At 40.2% G+C, this 18,405-nt stretch overlaps 1 protein-coding gene across 3 annotated transcripts in view; it reads left to right on the forward strand.

The window, feature by feature from the left end:
• The window catches only part of TAFA2 (TAFA chemokine like family member 2), a 356,451-nt gene that overhangs the window by 65,515 nt on the left and 272,531 nt on the right, over window positions 1–18,405 (forward strand). The window contains exons 2-3 of one of the 3 annotated variants that reach the window (XM_087869007.1): window positions 5,520–5,601; window positions 6,238–6,320. The exons of the other annotated variants lie outside the window; for them this stretch is intronic. The gene's annotated coding sequence lies outside the window, so the exon portion shown is untranslated. The remainder of the gene's footprint in view (window positions 1–5,519; window positions 5,602–6,237; window positions 6,321–18,405) is intronic. 3 annotated transcript variants of the gene reach the window in all.

Raw genomic sequence — 18,405 nt, forward strand, 5'->3', positions numbered from 1 at the left:
TTAATAATTGGATGACCATTAGTAATTATTGCTCCAGTTTATGAAGTAGTTTTTCTAAAGTTTTGGTGCACACAGAATTTGGTGTGCAGGCTCTCTTGGGGATTGTGTTAGAAGTACTGATGGGGTGTCCCTACCTCTGGTTACTCTCGCTCCATGAGACTGCAGTGGGGCCCAGGCATATGCTGAGGGCAGCACAGGTAATTCTGACGTTGATCGAAGCTCACGAACCTCTAACTGCAAGTGTCTAGACTTGTGGCGTGAGCGGATCAAGAATCATATGGTTTTGTAAAAATCAGCAACTGGCCTGGAAATTTGACCTGGACCTCCACTGAGAGCAATTTAGTGATAGCTTTGGCCGTCGGAGACCTCACCAGGCTCACGGGTCAGAGGGATTCTGTCGGCAGTGTTTTTCCATTCCAGTATGCTTAAGGACAGGAGCTCTTGCTTCTCCGTTATGGGTTTAAATGAAACTCATCCTGCACAGATGGGCCATGGTTTGTAAGCACAGATGGAGAAGGAACAGTAAGTTCACTGGCAGAGCCCACACATGGGAAATAGCAAGAGAGAAAAAGACAAAGGCTGGGGGTGGAGGCACTAAATAAAATTAACATTGACCTGGTCATTATGGAAAATGCTCCATTCTCTCAAGTTGCTCGGGAAGGGTATACATGACAAGTCTTTTAGAAGCTCACCCGGAGTTACCTTATTTATTGCCATAAAATTACACAATAAATAATTTTCAGGCACTCATTAAAAATAGCTAACAATGCAGCAGAATTGAAATAACAAGAAACCTCAGGGACAAACTGGATGTTTTTCCTGAAGAGCAGAAGGAACAAAGTTAACAAGAACGGAAACAGTTGACTAACTTTCTGTTCTCATCAGTAAAGGTCTCAAGTTAGTGCAGCCATGAGACTTCTAAAGGAAGGAATTACTGTTTCTGGTGGCACCCTTGTTTTCAGTGTTTGATATTTACTTTGGTTTTGATAATGTGGGTTTTTTAGTTTTGAGCTAAAAAATATGAGGACACAAAGCATAAAATATAATCTCTATGTAGGGATATATAGATATGAAGAATACAAAGAGATTATGTTCTCTATTTGTGCACTTTCCACCTGCCATGTAGCCTCCATACGATTTTTATCTAAGTCCTACCCCATCCCCAACATGCGTATTGGAGTTCCAGTAATCAGCGACAGACATTTGTTTAGCAAACGCTCTGGAGAGCATGACAGCGAGGCTGCACGGTGAACACGGAGGCACAAAAGGCCCCCGAAGTCTAACGGACCCCGGCTCCATGAACGGGCACTGGGGAAGGACACGACCAGTGCCCCTGTTTGTACTTCCGGTGAGGCAGCTTCCCTCCCTGAGAATATCCTGGGAGTGGCTGACCTTCTGACCTAATCTGTAGGCTTGGGGAACTATCATTTCTATGGCATCTGGAGAATGTAACTCCTTTAATTAACGTCTTCTTGCCTTACTCAGATTGTTTGGAAAAAAATCACTCATTTACTTAGAGTATGCAGTGTTTTTTCATTGCTTTTAGGATAAAGGCCAAACTTCCAACCCCAATAGGGTCTTGTGGCAGCAGTTCTTACGTGAGGGCAGTTTTGTCCTCAAGGGGACATGTGGCAAAGTCTGGAGACATTTTTGGTTATTGTGGTGGTCGTGACGGGGAGAGGTGCTTCTGCTATCTAGTGGGCTGAGGACACAGATGCGGCTAAAGTCCTACAGTATGCAGGACAGGTCCCCACAACCAAAGAACTACTGACTCCAAATGTCAGTGGCACTAAAGTTCGGAAACCTTGACCGAGGGCGTCCAGCCCCCGCCTGCATCACCAGCATCCTCCCATTGCTCTCTCCACTCCGGGCATACTGGTTTCCTTTCAGTTCTTTGAGTAGCCTCTGTTGCTTTTTTGTTTTTAGAGACCTTGTATTTGTGTTTCTCTGTACGTGGACCTTCTTCCCAGTTACTTGCCTAGTAGGATTTAATTCTGAAACCTTCAGAACTCAGCTAATGGCGCTCCTTAAAGAAGCCTCCCATGCTTCCCCCACTGGGGTAGATTCCCTTATGCTCTTAGAACACCACGTATTCCTGTGACTTGGTCCTTACTAACATTCTAATTAAATACTTTGTTGTGTAACTGGTTATTCACGTCTTATCTCCCCCATCAGAATAGAGTCTTCAGGAGGGCAGGATCCCCAGTGACTAGCATAGTGCTTTATCCTTGACAGTCCATCAATAAATCTGTCTTGAATGAATGAGTCATCCAATAAGAAAATGTACCTGACAGTTATTTACGAAGGATTAAACCCATTGCTATTTTTGACACTATAGGTGACCTGTTTCCTCTAAATCCTCTAGGACTTTTTATTTAAACCAATATCTGGTATTAATCATATATAGTTTTGTGTAATAGTTACAGGCTGAGTAGGATATATTGGCTTTTTATATGTGGTTGTTTTGATACAGTGAGTGCAAAGTCACTCTCTTTTATCACCGTCCCTTGCTTTCCATTTTCTGCCCTCCCCAATTACAGCTGACTTTCAATCTCTACTTTATTTTTGCATTGTCTGATTTTTAAAAAATTAATGACTAGTACTTTATATTCAGAAAGATGATTACAATTTTAAAATTCTATTGGAATTGGACTGGATTCTAAGATTTTATCATCCAGTTCCCCAAACTATAATTTTATAGGAGTTTAATAATATTAATATAACAGATGCATACTATTGACTATGGGGAAATTGGTGGGAAATTTAATTGAAGATTAACTATGCAATTTGGAGTTGAGAATAAGGGATTATATTGTGATCCAAACATCCTGCTTGGCTCACTGTCTAATATATACCCAGTCAAATATAGTTAGCATAATTAGGCAGCCTACACAAAGCAGAGGTGTTCATCCTCTAGATTTTTCAAATGGAAAACAGACTAAAGATCTTTATTAGATTGATCAATCTATTTATTACCTGAAACAAATTTGAATGAACATTATAGCTAAAGAGAATAATAAGAAATTTGAATGATAGGTCATTCTCTATGAATTTATGGAGCTGAGTCTGGCCCTTTCTGATGTAGGCAAGTCTAGTAAACATTTGACTCTTGCTCATGTCTTTTGACTGCCAAGTGATACCTATCTTCATCCTGCCCTTACTCAGGGTGTGGACTTTACAAAGGGCATTGAGTTCATTCTTACATAGCTTGGTAATTAAAAAATGTGTGGTCTGTTTTTAGCTGCCCTTGAGTCAAAATGCAACAAATCACTGCTCATAATGTCATGTACCCATTATATACCTTTGTGTGTTAACTGGATGTGAAGATCTGTAAGTATAAGGACTTTGACTTACATGTCTTTGTTCCTAACCTCTTTCTATTTCAAGCTATTCAGTTGATTCTTCTTAAATGAATGTATCAGGTCTTACCCTATGAATTTGTTGATACTCAACTGTTTCTGACCTACAAAAATGACCTTTCATATGGTTCATTTTAATATAAATGAATGAATGAAATTTGAATTTATTTTTCCATAGTAATAATGTTCTAATTAATAGTGAAGCCAATTAGAAATAGTACTGTTTGTTTAGGTACACATGGTTCAAAAAGATTTTTATAGGTTACCCAGAAAATCTAGTAATTGTTTTTTTTTTTGTTTTTGTTTTTTAAAGATTTTATTTATTTATTTGACAGAGAGAGACAGCCAGCAAGAGAGGGAACACAAGCAGGGGGAGTGGGAGAGGAAGAAGCAGGCTCACCACAGCAGAGGAGCCTGATGTGGGGCTCGATCCCATAACGCAGGGATCACGCCCTGAGCCGAAGGCAGACGCTTAACCGCTGTGCCACCCAGGCACCCCAGAAAATCTAGTAATTGTTGAAGCTATTGATTTTGTAGGAAAATGCAGGTCAACTGCAAAATTCAACTTAGACATGAACATTGGGTACATGATGTCTTCATAGATTGATGATCTAAATTATGGGACCTGTAAGAATTTTCTTCATTTTCTGACAGGATCATTGATAGAAAATACTTTGTTAGTTGTTTGGCTTAGGACTAGCAATTAGGGATGGGTAGAGAATTAGGTGATGATGTCAGTGTGGTTGGAACCTCTGTCCTCTTTTTGAGACATTGACTCGTTAATAGAAACCTTTGTCACTAGGGAGCAGAGTCTTTGGGATCTTATAAAATGTAGGAAAAAATGTGCAGGATTGTAAAAAGCAAACTTCTTTCCTAGGAGCTGATACGTTGTGGATTAGTTGTCTGCAATGAATGAAGGTCATTTTTAGTCATTGTTTATTTCCTGATCTTAGTGCTTTGGGAATTTTGTAGCTCATGGACTTTTAGATCTCCAGACACACAGGGATATTTGTGTTTTCATGAAAATTCTCGTGATGTGAGTGGGCATCTGGTTGGGGTTCCATAATGAGATAAAGGAAGGGTGATGTTTCTGCCGAAGGGTAGTGTGACTCACCATAATTTCAGCCTTCGAAGAGCTGGGGTAACGGCTTAGCTCAGTCCTGCTCCATGCATAGGCTGAATAACGTTCCAGGTGCCAGTGTGACAGGGGGCTATAGGAGTGGCCCAGATGTATGTTTTCTTGCAGGGAAGAAACTTATTTGGGGAGGAAGAAGAGAGACAGATCTGGCTAAGTTTTTGTTGATTCTTTCATTCCCTTGAGGAAATAATAATAATGATAATAGTCATAATGTTAATAATAAATCCAGGAAGAAAGGGGAACCATTGTTGAGGGGGAGGATATTCTCAGGGGTGAATGTAGCGTCCTTTTCTGATTTTACTTTTTAGATAAATAGGGGAATGTGGGAACCTGCCCATATTCTTGTTTCTGTTGTCTGGTTAATGTACAGCGAGGGGAACTAATAACACTCCTGACCCGTGGCTCCAAGCGGATTTGCTGTTGCCTTGTTAAGAAAGAGACCTCAAGACTCTTCATTAATGCATCAAGAAGTCTTTTTTTTTTTTTTTTTTTTTTTAAGATTTTATTTATTTGACAGAGAGAGACACAGCGAGAGAGAGGGAACACAAGCAGGGGCAGAGGGAGAGGGAGAAGCAGGCTTCCCGCTGAGCAGGGAGCCTGATGCAGGGCTCGATCCCAGGACTCTGGAATCATGACCCGAGCCGAAGGCAGACGCTTAACGGCTGTGCCACCCAGGCGCCCCTGCATCAAGAAGTCTTATTTGAGAGTTTGTTGTAAGAAAACAGCATTATTTGTATGGAACCTAAACAATTCCAAAAAATCAGCCAAAGAGTGGTACGATTGCCCATGCTTATTAGGCCAGGGTTCTTGACGCTCTCGACTATATTGGTCAGACTAGAAATAAGACTAAAATTATTATTATTGCAGGCATCATTATTAAAATAAGCATGCTTTTCACTATTTACAATCCTCTTAGACGTATTTGACTTGCAAAATAGTTCTCAGAACTATTGTCATCGATATTGGCAAAGTTTGATGAAATCTCAGTGTACACGTTTCATCAATGCCAGTTTGTTTTGCAGGATCAGTGGAGAAATTTGGGGTTGAGTGAAATCGAGAAGGGTCATATCACTGAATGAAGTTTTGTCCTATATCCTCTCTCAGGTGTGTTTTCCCCTCATCACAGCTGTATCTGTCTGCTTTGTACGTTCAACGTTATTTGTTAAATCTACCCACAGAGATGTTTGTGATTCATCATTCACCACTGATCTCTTGGACTAACACTCGCTTTGCACGTCCGGCTTGCTGCTAGAGCAACAAACACTGCTCTTTAAGCGCAGTTTCCAGCCAGCTTCTCAATGTTATTTACCTTGTGAACCGTATTTGCCCAATCAGATAATAGAAAGCAAGAAAGGCCTAAGTAAAATCTTTGCTAATGTTAAGAAGAATTCATTTTCTGTTTCCTAATAATATCCGTCATACCACATCAGCTATATTTTTTTTATCAGATGAGAAATTAGCCCAGAAAATTCATCCTGAACATTAGAATGCATGCAAAAGTAAATAAGATTAACGATAAAGTAGGCCACCATAAATATTTGATTTGTGTTCCGACTGCTACAAAATACATACGTATCAGCAGAAGTGACGCCATTCTGGAACATGGCGATCTTTGTGCTTTTGTTGAAAGAGAACGTTCTAGTATAAGTGAGTACTACACTTGCATTCTCCAAAGCCTCAGGTATATATGCACAGGCAGCGTGCATTCTGTATAATTACTGTGCATTTGTCTGCTCTCAGGACTTTCTCGGTAGTCAGAGTCTTGGCTCTTCTGCACTGGGCCCAGCCCTTCTCTTCACCGTCTGCAACATCTCTCTTGGCAGGTAAGACCCCTTCTGGAAAGCAAGAACAACCTAGATTTTGTAGTTCAGGATGCCTTTGCCCTGGAGCTAAATAGACTTAACTCTACTTCTCCTGAGTAACTGGGGATGATAATAGTACCTACTGCATAGGGTCATTCAGAGCACTGGATGTGCACTGAGACTAAGGCCACAGCTCCCCAATGCCTTGTACCTGCATCACTGAGGGTAAAGAGGCAGCCTCAGAAGCCATCCCTCCTACCTCTAACACTCAGAGCTTCACCTTCACCGTCTGCCTTGAATGCACTGGGACAAAGTTTATGATCTTAATATTAAGTTATCCGGGACAAGAACGTTGGCTCCCAGCTGACACTCCCTCCCACCCCCCATCTTCCCTACTTGAATTATTTCAGCCTTTGTACATCCTCTCTTGTCCCCTTAGGATACCCCTCCCCGACTCCGAGAACTCTTCCTGTGCTTTACAAACTTCATGCACTATCATCAGGAAAATCCGCAATAGTTACAGGCTTTTCTCTGAAGATGCCTTTTACTTTCTTCTTCTGACATCTGGCTCTGCTTGAGGTTGCTGCTTTCCCTGCAGACCTAGCAGGAGGTGGCTCCTTGCCTCCTCTGCTGCTTCTTCATACTCCTAGGCCTGAGGGCGGGATAGCGTCTTCCTTGTTCCTCATTGCCATTTCCAGACCATGCTTCTGCCCTCCTCCTAAGCTTCTTTAAACTACTCTTACTCATTTCTCTTGCCTACCGACCACTGGGTCTTCGGTCTTCACTTCTCAGCAGTTTCATCTTGCCGCCCTCACTTTGTCCCAGGCTCTTCCTTCTGAATTCCTTCTGAATTCTCCACTGAAATATTCGCATAGATGACTCCTCTGATAGCCCTGCCTCTCAGCTCCTAGGAGTCTCCTTCTCCATGATCTTAGCTTCCAATCTGGGCCAACCACTTCCTTGCTCGTACCTGAGACCTTGTCTTTATCGATAATTGCAATACTTCCTTAATTCCCAGTTTTAGGCATCCTGCTCTGACTCAGTGGGAGGTAAATGTAGTTCAGAAAGCAGTGCCCTGTGTTAATTCTGAGGTCATTTTTTTCATACATTGCTGTGATACTGCTGCTATGTTCATTTGACTCTCTAGAAACTTCTCTGGAGTACTGCATGGTGTGTGTGTGTGTGTGTGTGTGTGTGTGTGTGTGTGTGTGTGTGTGTGAATGCACAGGTGCAAGAGGAAGGTGGGGGAAGAGGGAGAGAAAGACCCCTATCCTGTGGAGGTTCGTCTATGTGGCCGTGATCACAGCTGGAGCCTATTTTCCTCGCCTGGGCTCATTGTTGATTCCAGAGACACCTTGACTAGACTGAACTAACGAGCTGATGTAGAAGTACAGGGCTGCTGGCATTTCCTCTTGCCTTTATAGTCCACATTTTTGGGTTTTGGCTTTTCTTTTTCTTCTTTTTTTGGGGCATGGAGTGGGTGAGGGGGAAGAACAGTTTATCCTTTCAATTCAGGATTTCTGCCATATTGTCTGATACTTAGCCACCTTCTCATAGGAATTTAAGTTCTTCAAGAGGCAGCAAACCATAGTTTACTGGAGTTGGCAACTTTGCAAGCAGAAGGCCCGCTCATTGGTAGCTGTATGACCTTAGGTGAGTTGCTAACTTCTCAGAAATAAAAATGTCCTTATCCATAAGTTGGTTATGGTAATATTCTCCTAACTAGATTAATATTCATGTTAAAAGATACCATACAAGTGAAACTGGCCAACACATGAGGCACATGCTAGGTCTTCCATATTTGTTGGTGCTGTCCTTCCTGTCTTTTTTTTTTTTTTTTTTTTAAAGATTTTATTTATTTATGTGACAGAGAGACAGCCATCGAGAGAGGGAACACAAGCAGGGGGAGTGGGAGAGGAAGAAGCAGGCTCATAGCGGAGGAGCCCGATGTGGGACTCGATCCCGGAATGCCAGGATCACGCCCTGAGCCAAAGGCAGACGCCCAACGACTGCGCTACCCAGGCGCCCCTGTCCTTCCTGTCTTCTTAGCTGACTACGATAGTGCTGCCATTGGGTGTTTCCCTCACAGATTGTAAGTTCTAACTGAATGGTTTGAGATGACTGGTCTGATTTCACTTGGAATAACAATATAAAAGAATTGTTTAAAACCAACTAGTGGACGTTAAAATGTTCCTAACCTAATTTCTAATTAAAAACATGGACAATATTTTCCATTTTTAATGTTTAACATATTATTCAGTCTTTTAAAATACCCATTTTTATAAATGTTCTAATGTGTATATATAGAAATGAAATACACAGGTTTTAAAAGTGAAACTAATTATGCATGGTACCACGTTATCATAGCACAGATGATGGATGGCAGAGATTTCTGTGTGAGATAGGAAGGTGCGGTGAATGGAAGCAAACAGGAACTAGGAAGTAGTTTGGTCTAAAGTTTGTCCTTTGGGGTCGTTGTACTGGCTGTTATGGCAGATGTCCCTTTTCCTGCTTAATAAACAAAATTGATTTTACTCACATTTGTTCTTGGCTCCTAACTCACAACAGGTGGTCAGTGAGCCTGTAGTTGAAGCTGCGACTGCTGGTTGTCAGGAGCTTTGAAAACCTTCTGTTGCGATTAAAGCAATAGTTTAGAAAAAACTCAGGAAAATTAACTGAGTGTACACAATTTGTGTAAACTTACTTGCAAGCTGACATGGATTTTAGTGACTCACACCATGCTTTTCTTTTATGCTGTGTTGACGTGTTTGGCTGTAGAGAACGCTAGTATTAGCCACACAGTAAGCATTCAGTAGCTGGCAGTTGAGAATTATTTCAGAAATATCTCTGCTTTGAGGCTTAGGTGGAAGAGGTCTTTTTCTAAGACCTGCTGCCTCTCTCTTCTGGCAGGCAGAGAGATAAGGTTCAGAGGTTAAAGACAGGGAGAAAGAGTGAGGGACTCACTGGTAACAGCGGATGAACTGTCTTCCTGTCCCTTCCTGGTCTAGTTCTTCATGGATAGGCAAGGTCCCTGAGCCCGGCCCAGCTTGCCACAGTAGAAAGCCAGATTAAATCCACAAAAAAGTAGGAATATTTGCCTTTGCATACATTCCTTAAGACCTTGATGTGGTTTATAGGTTAGCAGAGAAATATTTGGGGAATTTTCTCTCTTTCGAAAATAAAAACATGAGGGATGTTATTTCCCACCATTTATGATATGGCCTAATGGAATTTGGGCCCAAACAGTCAGGTAACAGAGCCTGCCTCTGTAGCAGAAGAGCTAGAAAGTAAGGATCTAGACTGGAGGTTCAAAGTCGTTCAAAACAGAAAATGACTGATTTGGCTAACATGGAGACGGGGGTTCTTAGCCTGCTGCACCGTAGAACTGAGCTGGTCTGTTCTCTGGGGCACTTGTGATGGAGAAGCATTGAAGCATGGCTGTTTTGCACACGAATTCTACAGACAGGTATCTGCATTGACATTTCTGCTTTACCATTTTCACCTTTAATGAATGCACACATTAATACCTGTGTGAGAGACTTCAGTTTCTTCGTCTCTCAAATGGGAAGAGTATCTTTGAACTGGGGCTGGCATATGGCACAGTACCGCATTTCAAGTTCTTTTTTTGAAGTTTCTTTTTTTGAGTGGGGGAGGTAAAATTTTCTCTTTATAAAGTAGGCCAACATAGATGTTCTATGCAAGAAAAACATCATTAGACTGGGGATTCATATATGAAAGCACTATACAAATATAAATCTTAACCAGTCATAACACTAGCAAAAAGAAGCTATGTTTTCTTGCATTGCTCGTGGCAGTGAATTTCACTTTTTAAGAAATTTAAAATTTATATCACTTCTCTTGAGGATAACTTCTCTCCAGTAGGTTTTTTCATCCCTACTCTGTTGTCTTATGAGCAACACTCTAGTTTATTAATTTGTTTAGTGTAAGCATTATCCTCTTAGTTTCTGTCCTGTGTCTAGGGCCATGCGAAAAGGCTATATGCTGCATGTTAATTCTTTATCTTCAAATCACACAAAATGTAATTCAGAATAGTAACTTACATGCAAGTCCGTGGTCCAGCCTGGAAAATTTTCATTTACATATTTTAAATTAGTCTGCTTTCAGTTCAATGATTTAGTCTAATTTTATAGTTATAAATATGTGGAGCATGTTGTTTAGCTAAATTTAAAAATTAGGAATAATTACTGTAGAAATAGTACTTTTATATATGCCATTCTGTGAACCACGGGAGAGCTATTATTCAGAAGGAGAGAATTCCCCTGAAAAAATGTAAGTCTTTGAGTTACTGGTTTTTAGAGGAAAAGACCCCCAAATTATTATGAAATCAGATAAGTTAGGAGTATAATTTCAAGCTGTGTTCTGATTTATCCCATGCTGTTTGATATTGCCACATAAGTGATACCAGCATGGTCAAGCGTTTAAATGCAAATTTATAATTCTAAATGTTTTTCTTTGTTGGAGGCATTTTGTTTAGCTTGAAATCCCCAAAAGACTTACCACGATTTTGAGTATTTTCTGAAATGGAAACCCTTTGATAAAAATAGAAGATGCAGAGAATAAGCTGAATAACGGCATTATTCAGCAAATTCCAAACCTAGACCATCTCCTAGGCTCTGTGAACCAAAACAAAGTTGGGCAAAATGACCACTGTCTGCCAGCTGATAGAGAAATCAGAGCTGTTCGTGAGGCCAACGAGGAAGCGTGCAACAGGAAAGGTCAAGTTGAGTGGGAGCTAGAAGACAGACAGAATCAGATCAATAAGCCGATCAACCTGTTCTAGTGACAAGGGATGTTTCCAGGCTTTGCCAAGAGTCTGGAAATCTACATTTGCAAGAAGGAAGCAAATCTGTGATGGGTTCACGTCAGTGCAAATGGTGCAGATTGTGGGGAGGCCTAGGAGGGAGGCTTATACGTTCCTTTCTGCTTTGTGTACCTTCTTGGGTGGGCTACACCCACCTACTCAGGTGAACCTTCCTGAAACAAGTGAGCAGTGGAAATCACATAAATAGAACACCTAAGCAAGTATTTGACCAGTGATTTATCAGAGGGTTAGAGAAAAGCAACAGACTAATTTTAATCTTTTTTATGGTTAGTGTTTAGGTTTAAAAAGGATGATGTGAATGTGTCTTCCAGTGATTATATTGTTAGAATTTTTTTTTACCCCCTTGTAATGTAAATTATTATGATCCTCCTTGATTGGGCTCTTGAATGGACTGAAATATATATGATATAAAAAACGAGGTAGAGTTTTTTTTTTTTTTTTTTACACATTACCAGTTAATTTAGAGTCTTGGGTAAATTACTTATTTATCGTGGGTTCCTCTGCAGTCCACGTAGTACGTGCTCAATATTTTTTTATTAGAGTTTTTCTTTAGATTAAAAATTCTAGCTTGCATTGTAATTGAGATGGAGTAACCAATTTTTAAAAATTAGAGCTATAAAATGAAATTTGAATTGGTTACAATTTTTCTCATAAAGACATTTTTCATTATTAGACGCCTTTAAAATGCAACGCTTATTATGCTCTACTAAGTGTGATACAAAGCAAGTTAAAACTTTTTTTTTGCGCAATAGCAATAACAAAACAACAGCAATAAAATGTTCTGGTTAAATTTTATCTGCTCTCCTTGAATATGGATGATAAATTGTATGGAGAAACTCTTTCCTATAAGTAAAAATAGTCTACAGTAATGTTTTTTAGATCTATGTCATACTGAGAGAATACTGTCAAATATTAGTTTATCAGGTTTGTAAAAATGGGAATGGTTTCTCACATGGGACATTAATTCCATCTACCTGCAAAGAACAGTCACAGAAGTTGTGGTCTAATCAAGCCATAGGCACCTCGAAGACCGTCACAGAATCATTTCAGAAGAAGTTACATATGGGGGGCGCCTGGGTGGCACAGTCATTAAGCGTCTGCCTTCAGCTCGGGGTGTGATCCCGGAGTTCTGGGATCGAGCCCCATATCAGGCTTCTCCACTAGGAGTCTGCTTCTTCCTCTCCTGCTCCCCCTGCTTGTGTTCTCTCTCTCACTGGCTGTCTCTCTCTCTGTCAAATAAATAAATAAAATCTTTAAAAAAAAAATAAGGAAGTTACATATGGTGAGATCCATATCTCTTTCTAGGTGATGACTCCTCTAACTCTCCATGACTGTTCACCTTCTATCAACAGAATCCAGTCAGGTTCCTTCGGCCGTGGGTTTTGGCAGCTTGTATTTCTGCTAGTATATACTGAGTCTGCACAAAAAACAAAGGAGAATGAACCCTGAGATCATGGAGCTGGTCACTGACTTCCTAGTATAGCCAAGGATGATTATACCAGATGACGGTGTGGGGAGAGGAGGAGGGAGGGATCTGCATGATATGGAGAATGTCTCCACGTTAAAGACAGGCAAGAGCAATAGGAACAGAGTCTCTTCAAGCTGTTGAGGTAAGACAGGAAGTCTTTTAATTACATCAGGCATAAAAAGATACTTTAGAAAAAATCAACGCTTCTGACTTTTCACAATCTTAACAGATGTCTATTTAACTCTTCTGTAAACCTTCCAATAAGATAACTGAGGTTGGTCACCCTTTGGCAATAAATATGATAACACACAGTGAAGAAAAAAATTGATAAATGTTGGTGGGAAGTTTTGGGGAGAGACTTGTGGTTTTTCCTACTCTGATTTTTTATCTTTTCCTTTTTTCTCTCCTGTTGGGGAGCAGGTCAAGTTCAGATTGTAAGGCGTGGAGGTAGGAGTAAAGCTGTCTATCTTAGGTGAATTGAGGAAGTACAGACGTACAAAATGCTTTTGGTGCTGTTTTCTAGTGAATCTGAAACTTTGTTGCTGCTTTAAGAAATTGGGAGGACTTTCCAGATACGCTTCAGCACGTTTTCAGTTATAGATTTGTGGTTTCTAACTCATGGTCCCTAAGTCTTGGTTTTGTAAGTCTTACACTGAGTGGTCGGTGCTCGAAGGACATGGTAACATCCTTATTTGTCCTCTGGTTTTACCTAATTTTCCAATGAAGTGATTAAGCCTATAAAACATACCATATCCCAGAATTACTAAATTTAGATCTGAACTCAATAGCTAATTGATTTCATGTAGGCAAAATATTTAGAGGTATGAAACATTTTCTGTCCCTTTTGTAGTAAAAATGAAGTCAAATGCTTTGAATCACTAACAGAGGTTCACCTCTCGTTCATCCATAGCGGGTCACCTACTCCTCCCCTCCCCTCTGCATTCTTCCCTCTCTTACTAGCTAGTCCTGCCAGATGTCAGTTTCTTGTTATTTCATCAGTTTCGCTGTTGGGAAACAGGCCCCATATACCATGTATGAAGCATTAATTTCTATCTTTCCTAGCTTTGTTCTCGTCACCAAGGCTCATTAATTCCCTCCTCCACCCCTTCTGTCTCCGTCCCTGTTTCTCTTTCTCTCCCCACTTTACGGAAACACCCGCCCACAAAATTACTTAGAAAGTGGATGCTTCCGTACAGAGGATTTCAAGGATTAGGTATATTTGACAGTATAATCCTGGGTTGATGGAGTGAACAGTGTGTTTCAAGTCTGAGACGGGTGGTGTTTGTTTCCTCGTTCGGTGATTGGAACTCTGGGAATGGGAGCTTTGTGCTGGTGTATACCCCTGTCTCCCCAGCACCGTTCCTGGCACGTGGAAGACACTCAGTACAGAGTTGTAGTAGGTGATGAGCTGATTAGTCAACTACTTGTCCGTCTTGCTTCACAAAGGGAGTTAAAGTTATGCTGCAAGGGTTGAACCTATTTAGCCAGCAGCAGAAAATACATGTGGTTTGAACCCTAGAAATGTTTTCACCCAGAAAATAGTTGAATGTGATCCCATTATTTTGTGTATGCAGCTCAATGAGAATTACTTGCACAGGCCCTTAAATGAGGATTGAATGAATTAATACATCTAAAGCACTTTACATGTACATAGTACATGTACTGGTCCATAGTAAGACTCAGTAAATACTAGCTATTCTTGCTATTATGCTTATTAAGAGAGAATGAGTAAGAATGATGGTTGCCTGATAAGAATGTTTCTCAGTTCTTCCTAGAGCAAATATTCCTTATCTCCTAGGGTTGTGTTTACTTTGCTAGAAAAAAGCATTAAGTACAATTAGATACATTGCCATCAGGATGCCTATTTTAAGATATAAGACTGATCGTGGCGGAGGCCTTCTTAAAACCCTGCAAAGACCTGCCATTGCCTTCAAAATGAACTTTGAAGTCTTTAGCATGACATATAAGTCTCCTTGTGACTTGATTTTTTAATCTAACCCAATTTCATCGGCTTTTCCTTAACCGCGCTCCTTTGCCACAGTTTGTACTGTGTCCCAGTTCTGTGCTCCTACAATATTCTGACATTATCTGTATCCCAGTACTTATTCTGCTGAACCGTGTAGGTCGGCTTCCTTGTTCGTGTCGACAATTAGACCTTTTTTTGTTTGCCATTGCCTAGCACAGGAATCGCTTTCTCTCATTGAGTAAATGCTTTAGGCTTTGTGGGCCGTACTCTCTCTGTCCTAACTACTCAGTTTTATCATTGTAGCACAAAAGCAGCAGTAGACAGTATGCAAGTGAACGAATGTGACTGTGTCCCAACAAAAACTCTATGGATTTTGATTTGAATTTCTAAAATTTGAATTTCATATAATTTTCGTGTATCATGAAATAGTATTCTTTTTTTTTTTTTTTAAGATTTTATTTATTTATTTGACAGAGATAGAGACAGCCAGCGAGAGAGGGAACACAAGCAGGGGGAGTGGGAGAGGAAGAAGCAGGCTCATAGCAGAGGAGCCTGATGTGGGGCTCAATCCCAGAACGCCGGGATCACGCCCTGAGCTGAAGGCAGACGCTTAACCGCTGTGCCACCCAGGCGCCCCGATGAAATAGTATTCTTTTCACTTTTCCTCCCATTTAAAAATGTAAAAATTATTCTTGCTTTGTGGGTCCCACAATAACAGGCAGCAAGAAAATTTGACCTGTGTGATATTTGCTGATCCCTGGTCTAGCCAAATGCCTGGCACAGAAATGGAGCTTAGCCAGTACAGTTGAGTAAATGAGTGAGTAAAGGGGTATATTTTCATTGAAGTCATTTTCAAAGGAAACGCAAGGAGAAAATTTACATGACCACTGTTGCCTCTATTATAGAGCTGAACTCCTTAGTGTGGCATAGAAGAAACTTTGCAATCTGGTTTGTAGGTAGCGAATCACTGTCCTCTTGGTTCCCTGACTGCCCCTCATGCCCTCTCCCCAGTACCATCTATCTATGCTGCAACTCATTAATACTACTAATTGACATTCTCTGGAATGCCCATTCCTACCTCTAGGCCATGTATCTTGTGTCTTTATAGGGAATGTGCTTTGCTGTTGTTTGTTTGTTTTAATTTTCTGCTTATGGAGCTATGATTTGTGCTTTAAGATTCAGCTCTTCTCCAGATAGAAAAGAAGGGATGGAGACTTTGGTGAGGGCATCATCCCTCTGTGTTTCTACATGGCTTTTATATATCACGAGGGTAGCACTTTTCACATTGTAGTTTAATTCTTATCTTTGTGTATGTTGCTTTTTCCAACATGTTCTGAAGTCATATGCCTTATGCCAGCCTAGAACTTGGCATTGGTGGTCATTTATTAACAACTTAATAAAATGAAACCTTTTCATATAAACGTAAATTCCCAATATCTTGCTGAGACTGGCATTAGCTTAATCGACAATGATGAGACTAACTTTGAATAATTATTGTGAGGTAACCTCAGTGTTCAACATTGAAATGAATAGTTAAAATTGAATAAAATTGTAGGTGTTATCAAGAAATTTAAAAAATTAAATTGGAAACTTAACTGAAAGCATTATATATGGTATACAACATCAATTTTATAACCTCATTTCAAGTTTAGTTGAATTGAAATCTCTAGATGTATTTAAAAACACTGTCTTTAAGCCTTTGCTTGGTTTTGTGTGAGTAGGTGGTGCTGTCATTTAACCATGTATGTGTATTGCTCTTGTTTTCTGGAAAGACAAAGGACAGTGATAGTACTGGAGATTTAATGGTGAGATGTAATGGATTTTGGTTAATGATTATGTTATTTCAGCAATAAAAATTTTCAAAACTTTACTTTGGTGGAACTTAGCTGGACGAGATGAGAGACACTGTGTAACGTACATTAATTGCCGTGTCAGATACGCTGTTATTATAAATTCTCTCAAATGGTTTATATATGCTCAATCCTTACTTACTATGGGAATACTCAGTGCCTTATATCATATATCTCCTTAGTTCCCTGGGGAAATTTCCTCCATTCTCCCAAACTATAAGATTTCCAATTGAGATCAGTCTTCTGGGTATATTTCACCATAAATATTTTGGGAAATCTCTCTAGGAATTGAAGGCACATCATCATGTGCAATGAATAACAAGCTTTTCTATTGTTGAGCATTTATTTTCATTCATTCTGATAATTATAACAGATAGTAGTGAGTTTCAATGGCAGTTTAGGTTGTCATTATACACAGAGTGTCTAAATGCTGGCTGTTGATCTACCTTTCTTTCTTTCTTTCTTTCTTTCTTTCGTTCTTTCGTTCTTTCTTTTCTTTCTTTCTTTCTTTCTTTCTTTCTTTCTTTCTTTCTTTCTTCTTCTTCCTTCTCCTCCTCCCCCTCCCCTTCCCCCTCCTCCTCCTTCTCCTCCTTCTCCTTCTTCTCCTTCTCCTCCTTCTCCTCCTCCCCCTCCTCTCCCTCCCCCCTCCCCCTCCTCCCCCCTCCTCCCCTCCTCCTCCTCCTCCCCCTCTTCCTCCTCCTCCTCCTCCTCCTCCTCCTCCCCCTCCCCCTCCTCCTCCTTCTTCTTCTTCTTCTTCTTCTTCTTCTTCTTCTTCTTCTTCTTCTTCTTCTTCGAGGGTTGCATACCAAAGATTGGAAATCAGCATGTGTTCAATTGGTACTAGTGTTTATAAAACATATGCCATGTTCATGTGAAAAACAAGAGCAACCATGCTCAGGTGAACTTACCTGTTGTGTAACTTGTAGAAAGTCATCATATGGGGGGAAAAGTTATCTTGCAGTTCTGGGACAAAACCATGATGGACAATGTTAACAGAATACACTCCAGAATAGGGACGTTTTATCCTAAGGCCTCATCCTTGGGCCTTTGGTTATCTGCCTTAATTTTGAGCTAGAATGTATTTCCTTACAAATTCTCTTGAATGCACACACCTTAGTGGTAGGAATTGTGTCCTATATCTTTGTGTATTTAGCAGTGCCCGGTACAGTGTCTTGTGTATAACAAGAACACATACATTTCCTGAATTAAATTATATTTCTAAACAGTTCAGACAGTACACATAAAAAAAGAGTGATCTCTAAAATGCTCTCCTAGAATAACTTCTCCAAATGTGTGCTATTTCTATAAACATTAAATAATTAAATGATGGTCTCAGCATTCATTCACTGAGAACCTAGTATCTTATTTTTTACCCGTTAATTCACTTAACTTTCAAAACAATGGTACGAGGTTGGTATTAATGCTTGTCCCCCACCCCCACCCCGCCAGGAAGCTGAGGCTCAGGGAAATTAACTTGAATTTATGTGTAAGATAATAATAATATTTTCTTTATAGAGTTTGTGAGGATTAACTGGGTTGATTCTAGACCGAATGTCGTGGTGCATGGTAAGCCTTACGTAATTTAGTACTATTAAGGTCATGTACATAAAAAGTTGTGGAGTTGGGATTACATCACTGATCTGTGGTTTCATTTCATAGTCCATGCCCTTTGCATCCCAGTGTTCCAACTCCATGGGCAAAATATTTGGTGCAATCATTATCCTTCTTATTACGAACTCCAGAAGGGCAAAGGATGAGCCTTTTTCTTTTGTATCATCTACTGGTACCCTGTACACACAGTAATAGATGTTGACAGCTTGACTGGCTTGGCAGTGATACTGTTTCTGGTTTTGCTTCCCATATGAATGATTGGTAGGTTGTGGGATTCTGGGTAGAACTCAGAGGAAGGTTGGTATAGTGAGCCTCACACTTTATATTTTAAAAGTTCTTCCCCCCCAGTAATAGACTACCTGCGTCTT

The sequence above is a fragment of the Ursus americanus genome, chromosome 17, assembly GCF_024610735.1.
Source record: "Ursus americanus isolate L20-20 chromosome 17, mUrsAme1.1.p, whole genome shotgun sequence".
Taxonomy (NCBI): domain Eukaryota; kingdom Metazoa; phylum Chordata; class Mammalia; order Carnivora; family Ursidae; genus Ursus; species Ursus americanus.